The following is an 11,333-nucleotide window of genomic DNA, read 5'->3' as shown; positions in this document are numbered from 1 at the left end:
GTCGTTCAGCTGAGCATCTGGAGGTGTCAACCTCGAGGTGCACTGACCTGTGAGTATGTGACCCCAGTGAGTGGCAGAGCTCAGATGAACCCTTTGGTGAAAGCCAGAGATGAAGCATAGTCCTCCCGCTGTAGCCTGCTGGGATGGTTGTACAATGAGGGTGTAAGAAATGGGATTTTGGTTGCCTGTGCCACTTCATCAAAAGCAAGGGTCTTCCCACACCCTGACTGAGATCTCTCTCTCCATGCAGAAAAAAAAAAAAAAAAGAAAAAAAAGAAAAGAGGAATTAAGAAGGATTTTATTTTAATGTTAAGTGATAAAGGAAATGTTTGCAAAGCAGAAAAATACTCAGAAATCACTTATGAATGAGGTATTTATAGTGATACAAGCTAATGCCAAAGCCTGCTCTGACCACTAGCCTGCACAACAGCCATCGTCTTTTTCTCCTTATGGGCCCAGTTTTGGCAATACCACACAATTTGGGTAGAACAACTCCATATCCTCCCTCCTTTACACAGCTCCAAGGACAGGTCCCTCATTTTCTGCAGGCAAACTTCAGCTCCTTCCCCATTTAACCATCAGTACACACTTGCAGGTAGGACTTTCTTGCCGCCCTTACCCAACCTTTTCTTTAAAAGCACAACATGAGGAATGATGTCCCAGGGGTTAGGGCAATTGTAGGGCAATTGACAACTGAGAGAAGCTCCTCTGAAGTCCTGAAATCTCTGTGTGATCTGGGGGAAATTATTGCATCAGTCCCAACACTATCTGTCACAGTCATCACCTAGTGCCAGGGGACTGCCAGGCACCCTCAGCGGTCCACCAAGGGAGGAGTGAGCAGAATAAGATGCTGTCAATGAACCAGGTCACCCTTGCTCACCCATTTGGCAACAGAATGAGTGGGTGGCTTACTTTTGATGCTCTGTTGCTCAAGCCTGTGATACAGCAGCATTTTCCTCTCCAGTCTTATTCATTATAGAGCAAAACGCAGTTTCTAAATGGTGAATTCTTGACACTGCCAAATAGGTCCCAATTATCATCTGCCAGGAGGGCTGGGCTTTTTGACCTGATCAGAAAAGGGATCCTTAACACAGAAAAGATATCAAAGATGATGTGTGACTCTCTCCATTGATCTGAAAAGAGGCAGGTCACTGGGTGAATTTGGGATTTTAATTTTATGAATCATCTTTTGAACTATGCTCATTGTAGCGGTTGATAGAGTCTGTTTCTCTCTTGATCTCTGCTGATTATATATTTTCTTCTAAATGGTATATCTCATTTCTAATATGCTACTATTATTCAAAGTGACTAATTGAAGTCTTTGGTCAGATCTGTATCTGGATATCAGCTTTAACCATATGTGTGCCACACTGAACTCACATCCTTTATCTGTACTTTCATGGGCACAGGGCACCATCAGATATTTTAGAGCCTCGGGTGATGATATTACCACAACAGAGAGTACAATAAGAGACAAAACCAACCAGATTCAATACCACTCTTGGAGATCAGTCACAACATTTCGGACTCAATGTCACTCCTAATGCTGTTTTCTGACCCAGAGTCTTCCCATTCATCACTGCCCAGCCCAGTGCTTGTCACTCCATATCACCAGCCACTTTTCTGGAGGGACAGCAGCTGGATGCTGGATGGATAACCACTCACTGTCCTCACGGGTGAACCTGGCCTCCTGTGTACTGAGCTGTTAAACCTGGCAGAGCTGCTTATTTTCCTTCTATAAAAGATGACCATGCAGTTTTATGCTTGTGATTTTCAATGCCTCTTAGTCACTGGGATGATCATCCCAACTTTTTTCTAGATCTGCCTCAGGACACATTGGGGAAGAAGTTGCACGAGAGTTGTTTGTAGACTTATGGTGAGAAAGCATCTGGAAGGAAGCTTTTTAGTTGTTATATCTTCATTTAGTTTAGGTTAGGTTGTGGGGGAGGGTGAATAAATACAGGTGATACAAGAAAATCAAGTGAATGTGGTGGATAAGAAAAGTGTCAGTGATGGGCTTGTCAGACCTGGAGGAGGATGGCACCATGAGGGATAAAAGCATCTTCTGGTTTCCTAGGTCAGGAGGGATTGACCCCGAACCTGCCCTCTGTTGAGCACTGGCTGCTCAGACTGATGAACTCTCTTCAAGTACAAGAAACTCCCAAGCAAATCATTAATAAATAAATAAATAAATAAATAAATAAAGGAAAGAAAAGAAAAGAAGTATTGCAGGTCCAGTTTGCTCCCCTTTGATCCTTGGGATTGCAGATACAATAGCTCCACTTGCAGGGCAGGAGCCAGCTGGGTGTCCCTTTTCTAGCAGAACTAATGGGGGACACTGTGGCATCAGGGACTAGTGATAACATCGGCATGACCTAAAAGAAGGTGACAGGGACCTGCAGCCCATACTATAGCACTGTGGCAGCCAGGGGCTGGGTGCTGTCCCCGTCTCCATCCTGTGACCTGCTGTCCGGGCAGGGAGATGCTGCTGGAGCCTAGGCTCAGCTTGCTGGCCACAGTGCAAGGACCTTCCTTCCATTAGTGCTCTGGAAAACATCAACATCTCCTTCCATGCCCAGCCTGGACGGGGTTATTGCCCCAACCTCCATCCCCTCTGGGAGAAGCACGCCAGAGATGTCCTGGGCCCCCTTCGCTGAGCAGCCACAATCAGCCCCTGCACAGACCGGGAGCCTCCAGCCAAGCAGCCTGGGCCATTCCGGGGCTCAAATTGCAATTAAAGCAATTGCAATTAAATCGTGGTGCAGCGCGAGAGGAGGGCTGGCCGAGGCGGCAGGATGCCTGAGCCATCCTCCGTCGGCAAAGTGCTGAGACAACAAACTTAACCTCTCTGTCCACAGCGCGCCTATCAGCCATGGTTATTAAATCCCACAAAAGGAAGAAGAGGAGAAGTGAATAGGGTTGAAAGAAAAAGCACTTTCCCCATTTGGATTACCTCCTACAGAACAGGACCTGCCAGTGAAAGGCGGAGAGTGTAATTGCTGGCCTGAAAGAGGAAAAGAAAAAAAAAAAAAAAAAAGGAAAAACTATAAAAGGAAAGAAAGAAAGAAAGAAAGAAGGAAGGGGGAAAAAATTGATAATGAACAATTTATCCTCTGAGCTAACGGTTAATTAATTCTGAAAATATCTGTCAGGCTAATGGGGGGGGTGGGGGGCGAAGGAAGGGAGGGCTGTGCCACTGAACACAATTAGTAAAATAATAATAACAAAAAAGGGGAGAAAAGAAGAAGAAAAAAGATTTTTTTAAGGTGTTGCTATCTTCTTAGAGACCAGGCCCTTGGCTTCCCAATGTCATTCTCAACACAATTTTTTTCTTCTCTCCCTTCGTCTCTTTTCAGAAATTGTTCTCATGAATGATTTATATATGTCTAGTTATCTGGAGTGATTTCTATGGACCCGGGCGCATTGCTGCATAATTGTTAATTTTAATGCCATAATAGCTTCAGATGGAGGAAGAGATTAGGCGTTTATTGCACAATTAAATGAAACATACTTGAGAATCACAAAAGGTTCCGTAATTATTTCAGACCATTAATAAAATGGGCATTAAATTATATGGGACACAAAAGGGAAAGGAAATAGATTTTCATTACAGCAATAGAAGCTGAGAGTAGTAATAGATCCTTGTTGAATTCTCTTTCTCTCTCTCTCTCTCTGAAATTAATTGTTGCCCGGCTTATTTCAAAGCAAAATAAAAGAGAAATAAAGTGTGTTAAAGAACCTCTGATGAAAGGGCTTTGTTTGATAAGGACAATAGCCAGTGATACACTCTGGGAAAAAAAAAAATAAAAAAAGGGAAGATGTGATTTTGGCTTCCTGCCCTCAGTCCCGACGGCAGTAACGGGGGCTTCGTGCACTCACACAAGGACCTCTCCTCCCGCTGCCAACACCAGGGGGCTGGGAGGAGCTCAGGGAGAAGGGGGGACCTGGATAGTTCCCCTGTCCCCATCCTGCTGCCACCAGCCATGGGGACAGCTGTGGGATTTAGGGGAGAAGGTGCCGCAAGCTGGTAGAAATGCCTGCAGTGTCCCTGCAGAGGGGCTTTAGGCTGCTTCTAGAGAAAGCCCCACAGGATTGATTTTTCTTGGGTAGAAGATCCAGTGCATGGAGGAGAGAGCTACAGGTGGAGTCTGCCTGATGTTCAAAGCTTGATATTCAGTGCCACCAGCACCTGGAGAGCTTATCCTCTGCCACAGCCCCTGGGGACATTACAGAGACGAGGACAGCAGTGTCCCCAGAACTCCTCCTGCACATGGCAAAGACAGCCCAGAGGAGTCTGGACCTGAATGCCATCCAAACCTCACCTTGTGGGCTGGGAAGGTCCAGGCACCTTCCGAAAAGTACGTGACCTCCCATGACACGAAAGCCAGGCGTCAGCACAGGCAGCACTCGCTCGAAGCTCTCATCTGCAGCTCCTTATTTCCAAGAGCAATGATTTCCAATGGCAGTGATTTCCAATGGCCATAAGCAACACGTTAGGGTGAACTTCAGAGCTGAAACGCATTCCTCCTGAAAAGGCAGGACATCCAAAAAATACAATGAAAACGAGGGAGAATGGAGTCAGCAGCTTTCTGGGGCAAGTTTTATGGAGAACTCAGGATTTCTGGAAGTAAAAAGCAGCACCTCTTAAGAGTTTCAGAAGTCCATGGATCTGGATTATTTAGGTAGTTTGGAAAATCTGTGCTCCTAAAAGTAGCTGTAAATGTGCCCTTGGTGCTAGCAGAGTTTGTGCTGCTCTGAGTGAGCAGCAGTACAATTAAGAGTGTAGGTAATGGAAAGAGGGTCACAGAGCTAGCGTAGAGCTTGTCTGCATGACTGCCAGCCTGACTTGTCTGTCCTTGGATCCCTCTCAAGAGCCTGAATCAGAAATACTTCTAAACCATCACTTGCTGCCTGTCCAAGGGGCAGTATGATGACCAGTTCATTGCAGGGAAATGAAATGAAACAAAAGAAGGCATAACAAAACAAAACAAAATGAACTATTTACAAAGCAAAATTAGCCAAAGAATGTTATATCTGAGGAAACCTGGATCACCTCCTACATCACTGTCCCTGATGAATCTGCCCAGCAGGCAGCTAGGGATGCAGGAATCATGGAGGGATCTGAAACCAGCAGCATCCAAAGGCAGGAGTCGACAAACAGCCAAGCCAGGGTGGCTCTTCCCAATTTAGCTCAAATGACGCAGACCAGACGTAGGGCAGCTATTTTTAGGGTCCATGCAGTGTTTTACTTAGCAGCTGCACTTCCCACCCGCCCTGAGGATGCGATCCCTGGGCGCAAGGGAAACGCCTTCGGGTGCAGCAGCAGGAGGGGGGTGGCAGAACTGCTCCCCAGAATGTGAGGGTTTGGGCACAGAGAGGGCTAGGGCCCAGCTCTTGCCTTCTTCAGGAGGACAGGTGCCTCACCAGCCACCTCCATGCTGCTCTCACCATAGGAAACCAGCACAGGCAGGACGATTTTCTGCTGGTGCTGCACCCAGGTGGGACTCCCCATGGCTCCCTATGGTGGCCAGGGGCAGGGAACCCCCCTGCTGTCCCCTGTCCCTTGCACTAGGGGGGTCCAGCACTGTGCCGAGCACCTGAAGCTCTGGGGATGGGATCAGGCCTGGAAAGGGGACCAGCAGCAAATGAGTTGGAGAAAAAAAATGGAGGAAAAAAAAATGGAGGAAAATATTAAATATTTTGGGGGAAAAAATAAGTAAAGGGGAGGGGGAAAGGACAATGCTCATCCTCGGGGAGGAGCAAAAAAAAAAATTAAAAAAAAAAAATAGACGGCAATAAGATGCGCTGGGCTGCTGCGCCAGTGCCCTCTCCTGGGCAGAGTCTCGCTGCACAAGGCAACGGAGGCGCCGGGGAGAGAAGGAGCGCTAGCAGGAAATAAAGATCAAATAGAAATGAACAATATAAAGTGTTAAAGAATCTCTAAAAAGGATGTGGAGAGCAGACTTAAGTGCAGCAGGACGTCAGCCATGTCACCCAGCTGGAAATAAAGCAGAAGAGGACTCACGATGCAGCGTGAGCTGGGTTTTGGGGTGAGAGAAGTTCTTTTCCCAGACCTGCTCTTGCAGGGCTGGCTCCCAGCACATAGCACCTGCCCACCGCAGGGTCGTGGGGTCTGGTCCTCTCCAGGATGGAGCTGTGGATCACTCTGCTGTGTACTCTGCAATGTCCTGTCCACCTCTGCCTTTTGTAGGTCTCCAGAAGACCATGTGCAACTCACACGTCCAGCTTTGGAAGCGGTGCTGCTGTGTTTTATGGAAGTGACAGCCAAGGGAAGGAGCTGGAAGCCAGGAATCTGATGGAGCAGTGGGATAAAAGGGAAGCAGCTTAACTCCAGTGGCCACCTTGATGAAAAGGGGGGGAAGGAGGAGGCTCAAGGCCAGCAGGGGCTGGGGCTCATGCAAGAGGAGCAGGGAAAGAGGAGCTTTCATCCTTGCAAGAGGAGCAGGGAAAGAACAGCCTTGTGAATGCACCAGGGCAGGAGAAGACACTGGAGACATCCCAGCACAATGGGACATCCTTGTTTGACAGTCTTAATGCACAGACTTGGACTGTCTCTTGGGATGCTCACCCCAATAATACTTTGGAGAGCCTGTCCTAGCTATTCCAGACCAGTTGCCAGCATGGGGAGCTTTGAAAGCATTGTTGATCATGCAGATATAAGGAAAAAAAAAATGAAAAAAGAAAACACAGAAAACAGCAAAAACCTCCTGGTTCAAGGGGGCAGCTGTTCTGTTTCCAGCAGGAGTCAGCCACGCTGAAATGCAGACTGAATTTAGAAAAAAAAAAAAAAAAATGGGGAAAGAAAACCAACACCCAGCCTTGTGGTGAAGCCAGCAAGGCAGAATTAGTCCCCTAGATGGGGGTCAGAGGGGGGAGAGCTTTTAGCAGTGATTTGCACTCTCTGAACGAAAGCTTTGGGATTTCACTCAACTTCAAAGAAAAGATGCCCAGCCCTGGTGCAGCCCCCTCTCCTCGTGTTAGCACTGCTCACATGTAAGCAGAGGGAGCAGAGGGCTCTCGCCTTGCCTCCTGCACCACCAAGAACTAACAGGGGAGATTTCACAGATTTATCTTCCATCAGATGGCAGTCCGTGGGCTAAATTCCCAGGCAGAACATCCCAAACTCTCTCCCTCTATAGGGCCAGGAGTTTCTTTGCAGGCTGCCCATGTCTCATGGCTGGGATCGGCTGGGATCTGGTGCAGGCTGCGATCTGGTCCATTCACTCCAGTGGCACTGAGATATTTTGGAGCAGCCGGGACCTGCCCGTGCTGCTCGCGGCGTTTCACTTGCCCCCATGGGAGCAGGGTTGCTCATGCTGTCAGCCCTGCAGAGTTTGTAGCATTCCTGTTTTCCTTTCCTCCTTTTCCTAAAGCATGGATTTGTTTTAGATTCCAAAAGTTGTTTTTTTTTTTGTTTTGTTTTTTTTTTTTTTAATGGAAAATTTCCAGAGGAGAAACATTCCTGTTTTGCAAGGGAAATAGAAAATGCATTTGCATCCTTGAAATTTTCTGCATTAGAATAAAAAGCCCTTCCAAGGGAATAGGGCTTGAAACACAAATATTGTGTGACAGAAACAGAAAAAATGGAAAGGGCAGCATTTTTGCAAACAGCTTTCTGTTCTCTTGCCTTAGAAATCAAGCAAGTTTTCAAGGAAAAACAAACAAACAAAAATCAGGATACAATTGTAGTACCTATCCAGGGCTACAAAAATCAACCTCAGGTTTCAAAGGAAGAACAAGTGCATTGAAAGCCACTCTGCCCAGCTTTACTATGCCCAAAGAGACTGTAAGCCTTCGAGCTGCAGCCGCCAGGTTGACCTGCCCACAAGCCCTTTCATTTCACACAGGCTGTGCTTGTCCTCTCAGTTAGTTCAGAGGGATCAGCACTTGGGAGCAAAAAAATGGGGTCAGGATATTGAATTCCCTGAAATTCTCTTCCCATCCCACTTAGTTTCTGGTCCTGATCCTGCCTGTGGCCCAGGCGCCCAAGCACATACCTCACGGGTAACAATTAAAGGCATCGCGTGAGTCAGAGAAAGGCTTTGGGCTGCAATTTCAGTCGGCGAGAGATTAAGTGCACAACCAGTACTGATTAATTGGAAAAGAATCCCAGTCTGTAAACTGACAAAAAACACCGCACTCACCACACGTGTCAGGGCAGCGATGGGGATCAGGCTTGGCATGGCCAGGACTCGAGCATGCCTCCAGGCCTTGGGGAGCCACAAGCAAAGCCAGCAGCCAGTGAGAAGAGGCCACAAAAGAATGAAAATTTCCTTCTCCATTTTCTTTTTTTCATATTTGGAGTCAGTCTTAGGGACATGGCTCTGAAGAGCATCATATATGCAGAAATAAAACGTCTCTCCATCTCAGCAGTGCTGTTCTAGTAGAAACACCTTGTCATCCCACAGGGGAAGACCCTGGTGTTAACAGGGGAGTAGTAGCAGAGAAAGGGGTTATGCTATTTATTTCTTGCGCTTTGATTCATTTTGGGGGCTATCTCTCGCTGCGCCGCTGACTGATGACAGCTTGAGATGCCGAGGTCTGTTAATTGTTATGAATCCCCGGAGTGTTGTTTTGAGCCATGTGAAAACACAGAGGGGAGCAATAACCACCTGTGGTCCTGGTGAGCAAGCTAATCCTAGAAAATGGGGAGATTCATCACTGTGGGGAGTGTGTGGGGCCCCAAGACTCATCCACAGTGGACGTCCTCTGTGCCGAGGGGCTGGATGCTGAGGGCTGAGCCAGGGCCCATTCTTCTGCTGCCACAGCTGACTTAGGGAGTCCAGGGCTGGGGAAATGAGTGATCCCAGCAGAGACACAGCAGAATGAGCCCCCAGCTGAGGATGTGATGTGTCCTTACACAGTTGCTTGTACAACTGCAGCCTCAAGGGAGACACTCAGCACATGTGGTGCCAAGTTATCTTCATCCTTGTAATGGTGTGCAACAATTGCTCCTTTGGGCTAAAAACCTGACCTTTGGGGTTGGATCAGATGACATGCGCAGGTCCCTCCCAGCCTAAACCATTCTGTGGTCCTGTGATCTCCTCCACGCAGAGCTACCCATGTGAAAAACAGGGCTGTGGGGGCAAGAGGCCTGGTTGGTTTGTTACCACAGCAGAGTGGCCTCCCCAACCCATGTTTGTAGGTCTGGGAGTCAGCTTGACCATCATGAGCCATCAGATCACAACAGAACCAGAGCACCAGAGGGAAATGAAGGTGTTTCTGTTGGACGTGTGCCCTGGGCTGTGTCTATCAGCCTGATCCCAAGCAGTACTTCCTGGGGGAGGTGGTGGCAGGGCTATCACGGGGGGCTATCAGGGAGCCCCATGTTGGAGGAAGAGCGAAAAGTCAGCGCCATGCACAATGCACTCATTCTTCCTGCTCGCGCTGCAAATTTGTTGCTGCTGATTAAATCCCTTTTCAGAGCAGAGCATTTCAAGGCCCCTGCACGCTTTCCCCGGCGCAGACCTCTCTGCTCCTTCTGTGTTTTCATTCTCGCGTCGGCCTCTGCCCACTGAATAATGACAGTAATTGGACGTGTTTGAATAGCACTGCTCATTATTGTTTGGCCAGTAATCAGACAAGTCTCCTGGCCCCTGCAACCTGACCGCGGGAGGAAGGCCAGGCGCAGAGCATCCTCCTCCTCCTCCTCTCCTCCCACCCACATCCCCTTGCCTCGCCGCCCTGCCGGGCTCTGTTTTTGGTGCCTCAAGTTGTGGTGGTGGGCAGGTGGCACAAGTGGGCTGCTCAGAGAGCTCAGCTGCTGGACTTGTATGTGGGCACCGGTGCTCTTGGGCCTGCCTGCTGCATTTGGGGTCATTTGGGAACAGCCTCGGCGACGGGGGTTCCTGCGGGGTACAGTAGGCTTGTGCTCAGCACCTCCACGGTCCTCCCTCTTTGCTAAAAAAAAAGATGAAAAAAGAGCCCCATCACCAACCTGGGCTCAGAAGCAGCAGCAAATGACCTGGATCACCAGTCAGATGCAGGTCCCAGACCCATAATAAGTCTTTGCCCACAGCCCATTGGCCACATGTGTTTGCATGAGCTGTGCCACGTCCCCTTATTATGACTAATAGACACACTTGTAGAAATCAGAATCTATTTCCAAGTGATTCATGAGCATGTAGGAAAACGAAGTGGGGAAGGAGGGGGGGAAACAACAGACTGAATACACCTGGTAATTTATTTGCTATGAATAATTTGAGCAGCCCCAAGTGACGGAGATATCTTAGTTATTTATCCTGGGGGTGAAATTTGCAGGTGCTGCAGACTGGGTGTGCTCCAGAGCAGGCCCTCTCTTTCACGTTTGCCTCTCCCACCTCGGTATAAACCTCTACGGCCGTATCTGGAACGAGATATAAGGCATGCTGCATCCAAGGCTTTCATTAATTGCAGTTTCTGGAATCTCCTGCCGGCAAAATTATTCCCCACAAAATCCCTGTCTGGAGGGTTAGGAAAGGGTTAGCGAGCGTGCCTTCCCATTTGGGGCCGGGTGGGTGGAAATACCGTTTGCTTTCATCTCCCAGCCTCGTAAAGAGCAAGCTGCTGCTGGAGAGATGGGCTCCGCGTAAATCACCGCCATAAATAAATAAGGACCGGGTGCACTACGCGTGGTGGCTGTGTGGGGTCCCAGCCCCACGGACGGGCCCTGCAGGAGCCCCCTTCTTGCCCTGCAGAGGGTGGTTGCCCTCATGTGGCTAATAGTTTCCTGGGGAACATCTGCTGCAGTATGGGGCCAAGGTTGTTTGAGGTTTTTTTTCCTTGTGGGTAGCAGGAGAATAATTTTCTGGAGCCCAGCGTGGCTGCATTAGTCGGCAGAATATCTAAATGCAAGTGGTGGCTCCTCCGTATCTCACGTTTTGTGTCACCATATTGTAACTGTAGGGTTTTGTCTGCTGGCACCACAGGACTCTGATGCATTTCATTATTTTAAGTGTTAAAATTCAGAGAGATTTTTCCATCAAATATCTTTGTATTTGTTTCCAGAAACAAATGATTAGCATTAGTATTCATTAGTATTCGTGTTAACAATTGATAAAGGGCCCACTACCGTAGTATCTGAGCACAGCACACAAAATTCAATTAAAAATATAATAATTTCCTCAAGCCATGATCATATAATCTGTGCCCTCCCCCCAGATCACTTCCTGAGACTTCCCCCAAAGTTGGGCTGGCTGCAGGGGGCTGTATTCATAGGGGGCATCCAGGCCCCTATGGAGTGGTGTTTGGAGGGAAGCTGCCTGGGTGGTGCCACGTTTTTTGTAGCTTTCCTGCAGCCAGTTTGTTCTCTGAGGTCGGTGGCAGGCTTGAAT

Source organism: Aythya marila (assembly GCF_965140915.1).
Source record: "Aythya marila genome assembly, chromosome: 9".
Classification (NCBI taxonomy): Eukaryota; Metazoa; Chordata; class Aves; order Anseriformes; family Anatidae; genus Aythya; species Aythya marila.
Note: the sequence above shows the minus strand (reverse complement) of the source record.